The following is a 14990-nucleotide window of genomic DNA, read 5'->3' on the forward strand; positions in this document are numbered from 1 at the left end:
CGAAAATGGGGGTTGTGTTGCCATTGATCATCGACGAGAGGCTCGTACACTTCACCCCACATAGGTTTTCTTGCCATAAATCACATTCTTGGATTTCTGGTGGAGACCATTTCTTAGTCAAAAATCTGTTGGTGTTAGCCTTGGGTATTATTGAAAATGGTCGTTCATGGCTATTTTCGACTAAAATGGGGGTTGTGTGGCCATTGATCATCGACCAGAGGCTCGTACACCTCACCCCACATATGTTTCCTTGCCATAGATCACTTTCTTGGATTTCTGGTGGAGACCATTTATTGGTCAAAAATCTGTACGTGTTAGCCTTCAGTATTATTGAAAATGGTCATTCATGGCTATTTTCGACAAAAATGGGGGTTGTGTGGCCATTGATCATCGACCAGAGGCTCGTAAACCTCACCCCACATATGTTTCCTTGCCATAGATCACATTCTTTGATTTTGATTTCTGCTGGAGACAATTTCTTGGTCAAAAATCTGAATATTTTAGCCTTCGGTACTATTGAAAATGGTCGTTCATGGCTATTTTCGACAAAAATGGGGGTTGTGTGGCCATTGATATTCGACCAAAGGCTCATACACCTCACTACACATGTTTCCTTTCCATAGATCACATTCTTGGATTTATGGTGGAGACCATTTCTTGGTCAAAAATCCGTAGGTGTTAGTGTTCAGTGTCATTGAAAATGGTCGTTCATGGCTATTTTCGACAAAAATGGGGTTTGTGTGGCCATTGATCATCGACCAGAGGCTCGTACACTTCACCCCACATATGTTTTCTTGCCATAGATCACATTCTTGGATTTCTGGTGGGGACCATTTCTTGGTCAAAAATCCGTTGGTGTTAGCCTTCGGTATTATTGAAAATGGTCGTTCGTGGCTATTTTCGACAAAAATGGGGGTTGTGTGGCCATTTATCATCGACCAGAGGCTCGTACACCTAACCCCACATATGTTTCCTTGCCATAGATTACATTCTTGGATTTCTGGTGGAGACCATTTCTTGGTCAAAAATTCGTACGTGTTAGCCTTCGGTATTATTGAAAATGGTTCATGGCTATTTTCGACAAAATGGGGGTTGTGTGGCCATTGATCATCGACCAGAGGCTCGTACACCTCACCCCACATATGTTTCCTTTCCATAGATCACATTCTTGGATTTCTGGTGGAGACCATTTCTTGGGCAAAAATCCGAATGTGTTAGCCTTCGGTATTTTTGAAAATGGTCATTCATGGCTATTTTCGACAAAAATGGGGGTTGTGTGGCCATTGATCTTCGACCAGAGGCTCATACACCTCACTACACATATGTTTCCTTGCCATAGATCAAATTCTTGGATTTATGGTGGAGACCATTTCTTAGTCAAAAATCCATAGGTGTTAGCCTTCAGTGTCATTGAAAATGGTCGTTCATGGCTATTTTCGACAAAAATGGGGGTTGTGTGGCCATTGATCATCGACCAGAGGCTCGTACACTTCACCCCACATATGTTTTCTTGCAATAGATCACATTCTTGGATTTCTGGTGGAGACCATTTCTTGCTCAAAAATCTGTTGGTGTTAGCCTTCGGTATTATTGAAAATGGTCGTTCATGGCTATTTTCGACTGAAATGGGGGTTGTGTGGCCATTTATCATCGACCAGAGGCTCATACACCTCACCCCACATATGTTTCCTTTCCATAGATCACATTCTTGGATATCTGGTGGAGACCATTTCTTGGTCAAAAATTCGTACGTGTTAGCCTTCGGTATTATTGAAAATGGTCATTCATGGCTATTTTCGACAAAAATGGGGGTTGTGTGGCCATTGATCATCGACCAAAGGCTCGTACACCTCACCCCACATATGTTTCCTTGCCATAGATCACATTCTTTGATTTCTGGTGGAGACCATTTCTTGGTCAAAAATCTGAATGTGTTAGCCTTCGGAACTATTGAAAATGGTCGTTCATGGCTATTTTCGACAAAAATGGGGGTTGTGTGGCCATTGATATTGGACCAGAGGCTCATACACCTCACTACACATATGTTTCCTTGCCATAGATCACATTCTTGGATTTATGGTGGAGACCATTTCTTGGTCAAAAATCCGTAGGTGTTAGCCTTCAGTGTCATTGAAAATGGTCGTTCATGGCTATTTTCGACAAATATTAGGGGTGTGTGGCCATTGATCGTCGACCAGAGGCTCATACACCTCACCCCACATATGTTTCCTTGCCGTAGATCACATTCTTGGATTTCTGGTGGAGACCATTTGTTCGTCAAAAATCCGTAGGTGTTAGCCTTCGGTATTATTGAAAATGGTCGTTCATGGTTATTTTCGACAAAAATGGGGGTTGTGTGGCCATTGATCATCGACCAGAGGCTCATACACCTCACCCCACATATGTTTCCTTGCCATAGATCACATTCTTGGATTTCTGGTGGAGACCATTTCTTGGTCAAAAATCCGTAGGTGTTAGCCTCTAGTATTATTGAAAATGGTCGCTCATGGCAATTTTCATAAAAAATGGGGGTTGTGTGGCCATTTATCATCGACTAGAGGCTCATAAAACTCACCCCACATATGTTTTTTTGCCATAGATCACATTCTTGGATTTCTGGTGGAGACCATTTCTTGGTCAAAAACTCATACGTGTTAGCCTTCGGTATTATTGAAAATGGTCGTTCATGGCTATTTTCGGCAAAATGGGGGTTGTGTGGCCATTGATCATCGACCAGAGGCTCATACACCTCACCCCACATATGTTTCCTTGCCATAGATCACATTCTTGGATTTCTGGTGGAGACCATTTCTTGGGCAAAAATCCGAATGTCCTTTGGTATTTTTGAAAATGGTCATTCATGGCTATTTTCGACAAAAATGGCGGTTGTGTGGCCATTGATCTTCGACCAGAGGCTCATACACCTCACTACACATATGTTTCCTTGTCATAGATCACATTCTTGGATTTATGGTGGAGACCATTTCTTGGTCAAAAATCCGTAGGTGTTAGCCTTCAGTGTCATTGAAAATGGTCGTTCATGGCTATTTTCGACAAAAATTAGGGTTGTGTGGCCTTTGATCGTCGACCAGAGGCTCATACACCTCATCCCACATATGTTTCCTTGCCGTAGATCACATTCTTGGAATTCTGGTGGAGACCATTTCATGGTCAAAAATCCGTAGGTGTTAGCCTTCGGTATTATTGAAAATGGTGGTTCATGGCTATTTTCGACAAAAATGGGGGTTGTGTGGCCATTGATCATCGACCAGAGGCTCATACACCTCACCCCACATATGTTTCCTTGCCATAGATCACATTCTTGGATTTCTGGTGGAGACCATTTCTTGGTCAAAAATCTGTAGGTCTTAGCCTCTAGTATTATTGAAAATGGTCGCTCATGGCTATTTTCATAAAAAATTGGGGTTGTGTGGCCATTTATCATCGACTAGAGGCTCATAAACCTCACCCCACATATGTTTCCTTGCCATAGATCACATTCTTGGATTTCTGGTGGAGACCATTTCTTGGTAAAAAACTCGTACGTGTTAGCCTTCGGTATTATTGAAAATGGTCGTTCATGGCTATTTTCGGCAAAATGGGGGTTGTGTGGCCATTGATCATCGACCAGAGGCTCGTACACCTCACCCCACATATGTTTCCTTGCCATATATCACATTCTTGGATTTCTGGTGGAGACCATTTCTTGGGCAAAAATCCGAATGTGTTAGCCTTTGGTATTTTTGAAAATGGTCATTCATGGCTATTTTCGACAAAAATGGGGGTTGTGTGGCCATTGATCTTCGACCAGAGGCTCATACACCTCACTACACATATGTTTCCTTGCCATAGATCACATTCTTGGATTTATGGTGGAGACCATTTCTTGGTCAAAAATCCATAGGTGTTAGCCTTCTGTGTCATTGAAAATGCTCGTTCATGGCTATTTTCGACAAAAATTAGGGTTGTGTGGCCATCGATCGTCGACCAGAGGCTCATACACCTCACCCCACATATGTTTCCTTGCCGTAGATCACATTCTTGGATTTTGGGTGGAGACCATTTCTTGGTCAAAAATCCATAGGTGTTAGCCTTCGGTATTATTGAAAATGGTCGTTCATGGTTATTTTCGACAAAAATGGGGGTTGTGTGGCCATTGATCATCGACCAGAGGCTCATACACCTCACCCCACATATGTTTCCTTGCCATAGATCACATTCTTGGATTTCTGGTGGAGACCATTTCTTGGTCTAAAATCCGTAGGTGTTAGCCTCTAGTATTATTGAAAATGGTCGCTCATGGCAATTTTCATAAAAAATGGGGGTTGTGTGGCCATTTATCATCGACTAGAGGCTCATAAAACTCACCCCACATATGTTTCCTTGCCATAGATCACATTCTTGGATTTCTGGTGGAGACCATTTCTTGGTCAAAAACTCATACGTGTTAGCCTTCGGTATTATTGAAAATGGTCGTTCATGGCTATTTTCGGCAAAATGGGGGTTGTGTGGCCATTGATCATCGACCAGAGGCTCATACACCTCACCCCACATATGTTTCCTTGCCATAGATCACATTCTTGGATTTCTGGTGGAGACCATTTCTTGGGCAAAAATCCGAATGTCCTTTGGTATTTTTGAAAATGGTCATTCATGGCTATTTTCGACAAAAATGGCGGTTGTGTGGCCATTGATCTTCGACCAGAGGCTCATACACCTCACTACACATATGTTTCCTTGTCATAGATCACATTCTTGGATTTATGGTGGAGACCATTTCTTGGTCAAAAATCCGTAGGTGTTAGCCTTCAGTGTCATTGAAAATGGTCGTTCATGGCTATTTTCGACAAAAAATAGGGTTGTGTGGCCTTTGATCGTCGACCAGAGGCTCATACACCTCACCCCACATATGTTTCCTTGCCGTAGATCACATTCTTGGAATTCTGGTGGAGACCATTTCTTGGTCAAAAATCCGTAGGTGTTAGCCTTCGGTATTATTGAAAATGGTGGTTCATGGCTATTTTCGACAAAAATGGGGGTTCACTACAACCATTTAGGCCTTCTGTGACAAATGCTTAATGACAATAGTAAAATTTGTCAGTAGATGACTATGTTTATGACGATTTCTTGGAACCTAAACAATTTAGTGACAAAAAGTTAAGCCACGTCATAAAAAACGTCATAACTTGGTGTGTCATCATGTTTATGACGATATGTTATGACAATATGAATGTGTCACATGAGGGAATCATCATAAATTGATGTACATCATACGTGATGACATTGCATGAAGATACATGTTCATCATAAATATTTGATATAGTTTTTAAAAGAAATGATATATGTTTCTTGTTGAAACCATGTTTGACCTTTCTTTGTTGGAGATCACAAAAACTTACGGCCTTCGTTGTAGTAAAATTGGGTTGTCGGTTAAACCATAGAGATAAATATTATTTGATAAAAATGTCATCTTTTCAAAATGCAAAAAACTAAATATTATTTAGTACTCCCTCCGTTCTTTTTTATTTGTCGTGGTTTAGTTTAAAAATAAACTAGAGAACAATAAGTATTTTGAAGAACAAAGTTGGAACTTGAACCCATGACGTGCAGACAAGAGCAAAGGCTTCGATCGCTACACTGTAAACAAGTTCATGCTTTATATGTTAAATTTGTGAATCTATTTCATTGGACCACGAAACTTAAAGGCATTTGTATCATTACAAGTCCAAGCTGTTTAGCCGTCCAAATATCAGAATCCCCAGATAAAGCGATCCGATCTTATCTTTCGTGAACAACCTAACCATAAAGGGCACGTGGATTCAATCTCCGGGTGTGTGAAACTTCAATCTACCTTCGCCTAGCTCTCGAGCTTGCAAGAGCCGGTAATCCTTCACATGCAATCGAGACACACCGTGCTGCCCACTCGCCGGTGCTCCTCGGCACCACAGGACATCAACATAGTTGATGAGCTTCTTATTTTTAGCTTCGTGCAATTTCATCTTTTTGGCCAGGGTGGAAGTAGTCCCACTGCACTTTCTTTTGTTGCTGTTGGCGCCCAACTGAGGCTTTGTTTGGTTACTCTAGTATTTATCTCAATACACATGCTCAATCCATGCGTATTGAGATAAATACTAGAGCACCCAAACAAAGTCTGAAGGTGAAGACAATGTTATATGTCATTATTTACAATAAACAACTATAAATAAACACGTGGTGTTGACATCTTCCATATGAAATGATAAATCAAGCATCTCACAAGCAGACCACAATTTAAAAGCTAGATTTGGAAGACTCCACTGCATACCGGCCGTAGTAACTAATTATCAGATTGTTATTACTGGTCGTAGACTAATTCATTAGAAATGGTCACTAAAACATATATGTAACTAATTAGTTACTACTGGTCATAAGGTAAAGATAGATAACATACTACTAGAACGAAGTCTGTTCTGTTCTTCTGAAATCTTTGTTTGTTCTTCTCTGATTCTCTGAAATCTGAATCGCTCAACTGCCAAAGCCTGAAGGAGTATTGTTGTTTCCTGTTGGGCATAGGTTGTCGCTGGGTCTGGGGAATTACCGTGTTGAAGTCATAGTGGCCAGTGGGGGTGGACCGGACGCCTGGACCGCAGATGGCGTATCAAAAATAAAAATTCGATGCCGCCAAAAAACTAATATATGGGAAGGGATATTTATTTCCTTCTCCGATATGTTAGGACGGCAGTTCCCACAAACATCTTCCCCAACCTCGTACTAGCCGGCTGCGAGATCCAACGACCTCCGCACGGCAGTTCCATTAGAGATGCCTCTAGGGAAGAGATCCACACGACTATCCTAGAAATCCGAAGGTAATTTTGTTTAACTGTTCATCTTTGTTCGTCACTCACTGGATCTAGGCTTGAAAGGCAGCACGCAATCTTGCTGGGCCAATCCTCAATCCTTGACACCCCCGCCACACCTCCGGAGGCCGCAAGCCATAGCCGACGACCGCCCACTGCACCGCCGGTTCGGTAGCCATCGCGCCTTGTCCGCTTCTCCATGCCTCACCTCCTCCTCTTCTCTATTGCCTGCCTCGTCCTCACCATCACGGCGCCGCGCGTATGACTCGCGCTTGCTTCTCTCAATCGCTTCCGATCCTGGAGCTGGCGGCTGGCCACCCACCCGGTGCGCCCGTGCGAGCTTTCACTGCTCCCTCCCCCTACGGCCTCATAGGAACGCTCGTTATGGTTGTGTCCTGATGCTGCTCAGGCTTGCCGACTCGAGACCGGGGTACGATTGATTTTATTACTGCCTCTGGCCCCCTTGCTGCTATAGCTATATACTAGTCAATAGTCATTTACTCCTGCTAGTATGAGCTAGTAGCATTCAACACTACTGGAATTCACAATTATTGTGTTCATTAGGGACATAATTAGATACAACTAGCGTAGCTTTGAAAGCCGCCTAAGGGGCCAGTACTATTGGTTAATCCATTCAGTAACATTTCTAGCTGTGGTATGATCAGTTAATATGTTGCTTGTGTGGCTAGTGTTCCCTACATTTTCTGCTAATAAGGTTACTTGTATGATATTTTCTATGATTAGTAACATTTCTAGCTGCTAGCCTGCTACCATGGTATGATCAGTAACATTTTCTGGTGCCTTACACTGTGGCTGCGCGAATGACTCGCTCCGAGCCTTCAGCGGCCTCCTCGCTCGGCAAATTCTCCGCCGACGACAGGGAGAAGGTGCTCACTGCCGTTGGAGTACACACGGCGATATCTATTGCACAACCTACTTCCTAGATACAGGAAGATGGTGATAACCACACTGGGAATCATGGCAAGTAGGCATCTTAACTTTTTGGACTGCGATATCTATCATTACTAGGATAATATCATGAATGATTTTGGCGAGTCACAAATATATATTGAGAACCTATACTTACCCCATTTGTGTAAAACTTCATTTTGAACTCAATTATTCATATGTTGTATTATGTTTTATCACAACTAATGTTTAGTTATATGCAACATTACTCTTATAAAAACAGTCTGTGTCTATACAATTATAATTATTTATATTTGACACTAATTGTGTAAGATAATGTACATTTTTTGGCATGACCACAAACAACAGAAATCATACCAAGGTCAAATAGAATGGGCAGGCAACTTGAATCGTTAAGCAGAGGACTGGGAATCAAGATTCCAACCCAAATCACTGAAGGGAACAAAAGCCAGAGCCACCTATTCAAGCTACTAAGTTTGCATTAGAGCTAGAGGGATGGTCGCCAAGGCCAGGGATTTACTGTCGAGGTGTACAAGTCCATGGCAGTGGCTGTTTGTGGAGATTAGAAGCTGATGAGGGAGTCTCGTAGCAGAACTTCAATGTTGAGATGTACTGACTTAACTATGTTCATGTAGTATATCATGTTACTTTTTTTATTAAACTAGCAAAAGGTTGTGTTAATAATTCATGGTGTACTAAATGTGATACCATCTTCATTTTGTCTAATTGGATGATTCATGCCATGCACATTAAAGATGGAAAAGCTACATATGTATCAAGATATGTGAAGACTGTCCGCCTCAAACAAGAGGAGTATTTTGGTGGAGCGAAGTTTATGAAGGTATAAATACTTGTTTCACTCAAAACCTAAGCATTTTATTAGCAAATGACCATTTAACGTTGTAACATCTATTTATCACCATCTCCAAAATCTGTTCTTTTTAGCTAACCATAGTGTGACTTTTCTCTCTCGATTCACTAAGATTCTGAAATCTGAATACATACTAGGGTTTTGTTTTGGTTCACCATTTTGCTATGGAAATATATGTTTCTGAAACCAGCTTAGATTTCAATGCTATATCAAAAGCTTCAAATCGAAGACCATCATCTTGTAGTATGGATATTCCTTTTGGTTAATTTCCTTTGCTTATAAGTTGTCATATATTCATGTTCATAATGACTTATTTTGTGATGTCATCTTTGTTTCTTTGCTACTATATTGATAGCATGTTTGGATTGAGAGCCTAGTTTATTCTTGGTTATGGCATCAATAAGTAGACAATAGTATCATAGAAATCATCTTGAGATCTTACCATCTGACAGTTCAATGATCCTAATGTACCAATTCAAACCCATGAAGAGTCAGTTTAACTATTTAAGCCTTTTAGTATAATTCCTATCTAAGCGAGCTCACCTTGCTGTCCTCCTTCAGTCTTTACCCGTTACAATCAACTTCCTGCAGAATCATATTGTTACGTTGAATTGCTAGACTCTATTCCTGCTTGTACACTTCAATGCTTTGCTTGGTGAGTGATATGCAAACCTGTGGACTTGTAGAGTAATAGCATTATGAAAACATAAGCCTACTTTGAATTAGTACAATTATTTTTTCTTCCTGAGATATCTAGAAAGGGATCTTTAAAGTCTCAAGCGCCATATCTGTCATAATACTGCTTATTAAATTATTGGTTTTGTGAATGAATTAAGATTTGGAGTATTGTACAAGCATCAGTTCACAAAAGACATCCCACTGTATTTGTTTTTGGATTGGAATGAATTAACAGAACTTAATTGACCTACCTTTGAACAGTGCATGAAACCAAGTGCATTACTGTAAATTTCAAATTATAAAACAGTGCATGCTACCAAGTGCATTACTGTAGGCACATGACCCAAATTGAAATGCCCCCTTATATGTTATCTGTGTTCCATTTTTTGTTTGCTATCATTATGCTTCCCACCATTACAAGAGAAAGTGCTGCGATAGTTACTGTTTTGGTTAAACTACAGTTTTTAGGACGATCACAAACGGTTGAAACTGCAGGGCGCGCAAAGCACGCCTAATGGTCTAGTGTTTAGTTATATGAAATGATGCTATTTATTAGATGATTGGTGGTAACTTCATTTAGTCAATATTGTTGTTAAATGTTTACCTACTACCAATCCTCCCCAGTGTTCTGTTTCATGTGTAAAGAGTTAATCGAATTGTCACATGATGTTTTCCTCTTTCATGTGTAAAGAGCTAACCTAGTTGATCTTAAGTGAAGAGCAGCGTGTCACATTTCTCGGTCTAGGCGTTTCTGTATTTTGTCATTTACTCCTACTTAGGCTCTCTTTAAACAAACTTTGGCAATGTGTACAATTTATTTCACATCAATGTGCTTTAAATGTTGCTTGTTATCTATAGTTTACACTTCATAATGATGTATTAGACTTTTGTGTGTGTGTTTTGAACTGCAGGGCATGGAGGTACTGCTGGTAACAAGTTCTGGATGTCATTAGGTCTACCATTGATAGCTACTGTGAACTGTGCTGGTAACACTGGAGCCAAGAACCTCTACATCATTTCTGTGAAGGGAATCAAGGGCGCCTTAACAGGCGTCCTTCTGCCTGTGTTGGTGACCATGGAGAATGGAAAGCCTAACCTTAGGAAGAAGGTGATGCCAGCTGTCATTGTGAGGTAGCGCAAGCCATGGTGCTGAAAGGATGACGTCTACATGTACTTTGAAGGTACATTTCTTATCATGATTGTATGCATTGATTCTGTGTGCTTACAGAATTATCAAGAATTTAGTTCTCTCGTATAGTCTTCTTTTGATTTTTTTTATTCTTTAGAGTGTAGTATGTGTGTTTAACTAATGTTCTACTTTTGATATTACTTCTGAATTTTAATAAACATGATGATCAACACACATAGTTGTTTTCTGCAAAATGGTGCTCTAGAATACTTTGTTCTGAGAAGTTATGATTAGATTTTAGGAAACTTGATGTTCTCTATAATCATCGTTGTTTATTTTCTTTACATAATAAAGAGTGACCATACTAGTGTTACTTGAAGGATGCTTTCATACTATTTCATTGAAATGCTTTGGCACTATTCATATCTAAAATGTTTTTTAAATTGTTATTTCGAAATCCACCATGTACCTTATTTCAAGATCTCCATTCTCACCGGACTCATTTTATATCATTTCAGAAGCAAGACAAATATAAGGATGCTGAACCTAGTGCAATAGATCTTTTTAAGGAGATGCATTGCAGCAAAAAGAAAGGTTTTAGCAAAAATGTTCAGAAAGCTATTGTAAGTGCTTATTTTCCTTGCATGTTCGTACTCACAACTTGCAACTTGCGGTATACTATCCTGATGAATAACCTTTAACCTTTATATTAGGTTGATATGGAAGAAATGGTGGCAACATCAGTTCAAGATGGACAACAACCGAAATATCCTACAGAAGTTGTTTATAGTGTGCAACTGGGCTCCAGTGTGTTCTTATGCAATCTTGGTCTTTAGTCCGTCTCCAAGAAAAGCTCAACATCAATAGTTTTTATAAAGGTTCAACAACTTCAGGATCGACTGGAGGCCAAGAAGCAAGAAAAAGATGGACTTTGGGAAGAAGTGTAAACCTTAAATGCTCAGGCAGTCATCTCAGGAGACCATTGATAGTATGAAGAGGTCGACCGAAGAAAATAACAATCTCCTTAGTCAACTGTTAAGCTTCAATAGAGGCCAAGTGCCTCCATCTCAAGTCTACTTGACCACTATAGGATCTGCAGCCTTATGGTTGCTATAGTAGCTAGTTACAATAGCTCTGGATTTGAATTTATAGGATTATTTTCAATTAAGCTTAATGTTTAATTCCTTGAGTTGAAGTTATAGGATTTTCTTTGGATCTTATGTAAAAGGATTTGTAGATATATGTTTTGAAGTTATATGATTCTTTGTTGGATGAAATATTTGTGTTAAACAAATTCATAAGATATTTTGGTTGTGATGTGTAATATTCTACGACGATATGAATTTATATGACATCTTCCTTCTGATGACGATTGTATCTATCATAAATGCTTCGCCACATCACTTGCCATTTCATCATATTTTATGATGTAATTTTTTGTCACAAATGCATTGCCACGTCATCTGCCACGTGGCTTTCCACGTGATCAAATCTATGACAAATGTTTTCGTCATAAATGTTTTGCCATGTCACATGCCACGTCATTCCCATTAGCCATGTGGCAATGCATGGCAGTACGAGTTGTGACGTTTTTAGAGGCACTTATGACGAAATAGAATGTCATAGATTTAGTGACGAATATGGTATGCGTCATAAAATCTATGACAATTTTTTGTTGGTCGTCATTGTAGGCTATTTAACACGCACCTTCTGTGACGATGTCCTTTTCGTCACAATGGTGTCACCAAAATACAACTTGTGACAAATAAATACTAGTTAGTGACATAATCATAATGTCACAGAAGCCCTAAAAGGTTGTAGTGGTTGTGTGGCCATTGATCATCGACCAGAGGCTCATACACCTCACCCCACATATGTTTCCTTGCCATAGATCACATTCTTGGATTTCTGGTGGAGACCATTTCTTGGTCAAAAATCTGTAGGTCTTAGCCTCTAGTATTATTGAAAATGGTCGCTCATGGCTATTTTCATAAAAAATTGGGGTTGTGTGGCCATTTATCATCGACTAGAGGCTCATAAACCTCACCCCACATATGTTTCCTTGCCATAGATCACATTCTTGGATTTCTGGTGGAGACCATTTCTTGGTAAAAAACTCGTACGTGTTAGCCTTCGGTATTATTGAAAATGGTCGTTCATGGCTATTTTCGGCAAAATGGGGGTTGTGTGGCCATTGATCATCGACCAGAGGCTCGTACACCTCACCCCACATATGTTTCCTTGCCATATATCACATTCTTGGATTTCTGGTGGAGACCATTTCTTGGGCAAAAATCCGAATGTGTTAGCCTTTGGTATTTTTGAAAATGGTCATTCATGGCTATTTTCGACAAAAATGGGGGTTGTGTGGCCATTGATCTTCGACCAGAGGCTCATACACCTCACTACACATATGTTTCCTTGCCATAGATCACATTCTTGGATTTATGGTGGAGACCATTTCTTGGTCAAAAATCCATAGGTGTTAGCCTTCTGTGTCATTGAAAATGCTCGTTCATGGCTATTTTCGACAAAAATTAGGGTTGTGTGGCCATCGATCGTCGACCAGAGGCTCATACACCTCACCCCACATATGTTTCCTTGCCGTAGATCACATTCTTGGATTTTGGGTGGAGACCATTTCTTGGTCAAAAATCCATAGGTGTTAGCCTTCGGTATTATTGAAAATGGTCGTTCATGGCTATTTTCGACAAAAATGGGGGTTGTGTGGCCATTGATCATCGACCAGAGGCTCATACACCTCACCCCACATATGTTTCCTTGCCATAGATCACATTCTTGGATTTCTGGTGGAGACCATTTCTTGGTCAAAAATCCGTAGGTGTTAGCCTCTAGTATTATTGAAAATGGTCGCTCATGGCTATTTTCATAAAAAATGGGGGTTGTGTGGCCATTTATCATCGACTAGAGGCTCATAAACCTCACCCCACATATGTTTCCTTGCCATAGATCACATTCTTGGATTTCTGGCGGAGACCATTTCTTGGTCAAAAACACGTACGTGTTAGCCTTCGGTATTATTGAAAACGGTCGTTCATGGCTATTTTCGGCAAAATGGGGGTTGTGTGGCAATTGATCATCGACCAGAGGCTCGTACACCTCACCCCACATATGTTTCCTTGCCATAGATCACATTCTTGGATTTCTGGTGGAGACCATTTCTTGGGCAAAAATCCGAATGTCCTTTGGTATTTTTGAAAATGGTCATTCATGGCTATTTTCGACAAAAATGGCGGTTGTGTGGCCATTGATCTTCGACCAGAGGCTCATACACCTCACTACACATATGTTTCCTTGTCATAGATCACATTCTTGGATTTATGGTGGAGACCATTTCTTGGTCAAAAATCCGTAGGTGTTAGCCTTCAGTGTCATTGAAAATGGTCGTTCATGGCTATTTTCGACAAAAATTAGGGTTGTGTGGCCATTGATCGTCGACCAGAGGCTCATACACCTCACCCCACATATGTTTCCTTGCCGTAGATCACATTCTTGGAATTCTGGTGGAGACCATTTCTTGGTCAAAAATCCGTAGGTGTTAGCCTTCGGTATTATTGAAAATGGTCGTTCATGGCTATTTTCGACAAAAATGGGGGTTGTGTGGCCATTGATCATCGACCAGAGGCTCATACACCTCACCCCACATATGTTTCCTTGCCATAGATCACATTCTTGGATTTCTGGTGGAGACCATTTCTTGGTCAAAAATCCGTAGGTCTTATCCTCTAGTATTATTGAAAATGGTCGCTCATGGCTATTTTCATAAAAAATTGGGGTTGTGTGGCCATTTATCATCGACTAGAGGCTCATAAACCTCACCCCACATATGTTTCCTTGCCATAGATCACATTCTTGGATTTCTGGTGGAGACCATTTCTTGGTCAAAAACTCGTACGTGTTAGCCTTCGGTATTATTGAAAATGGTCGTTCATGGCTATTTTCGGCAAAATGGGGGTTGTGTGGCCATTGATCATCGACCAGAGGATCGTACACCTCACCCCACATATGTTTCCTTGCCATATATCACATTCTTGGATTTCTGGTGGAAACCATTTCTTGGGCAAAAATCCGAATGTGTTAGCCTTTGGTATTTTTGAAAATGGTCATTCATGGCTATTTTCGACAAAAATGGGGGTTGTGTGGCCATTGATCTTCGACCAGAGGCTCATACACCTCACTACACATATGTTTCCTTGTCATAGATCATATTCTTGGATTTATGGTGGAGACCATTTCTTGGTCAAAAATCCATAGGTGTTAGCCTTCAGTGTCATTGAAAATGGTCGTTCATGGCTATTTTCGACAAAAATTAGGGTTGTGTGGCCATTGATCGTCGACCAGAGGCTCATACACCTCACCCCACATATGTTTCCTTGCCGTAGATCACATTCTTGGATTTCTGGTGGAGTCCATTTCTTGGTCAAAAATCCGTAGGTGTTAGCCTTCGGTATTATTGAAAATGGTCGTTCATGGCTATTTTCGACAAAAATGGGGGTTGTGTGGCCATTGATCATCGACCAGAGGC

At 40.5% G+C, this 14990-nt stretch overlaps 1 long non-coding RNA gene across 5 annotated transcripts; it reads left to right on the forward strand.

The window, feature by feature from the left end:
• Positions 1-6625: 6625 nt before the first annotated feature.
• Positions 6626-11813, forward strand: LOC118472094 (uncharacterized). Of its 5 annotated transcripts, none has more exons than XR_004849662.1 (7): positions 6626-6845; positions 7680-7821; positions 8115-8375; positions 8522-8607; positions 10227-10496; positions 10963-11067; positions 11158-11813. It is a non-coding gene; the product is annotated as an uncharacterized lncRNA (long non-coding RNA). The 5 variants fall into 5 exon arrangements; XR_004849665.1 differs by having other exon boundaries at positions 6681-6845; positions 10199-10496; XR_004849664.1 differs by lacking the exon at positions 7680-7821 and having other exon boundaries at positions 6679-6845.
• Positions 11814-14990: the final 3177 nt, after the last annotated feature.

Source organism: Zea mays, chromosome 5, assembly GCF_902167145.1.
Source record: "Zea mays cultivar B73 chromosome 5, Zm-B73-REFERENCE-NAM-5.0, whole genome shotgun sequence".
In the NCBI taxonomy this organism is placed as follows: domain Eukaryota; kingdom Viridiplantae; phylum Streptophyta; class Magnoliopsida; order Poales; family Poaceae; genus Zea; species Zea mays.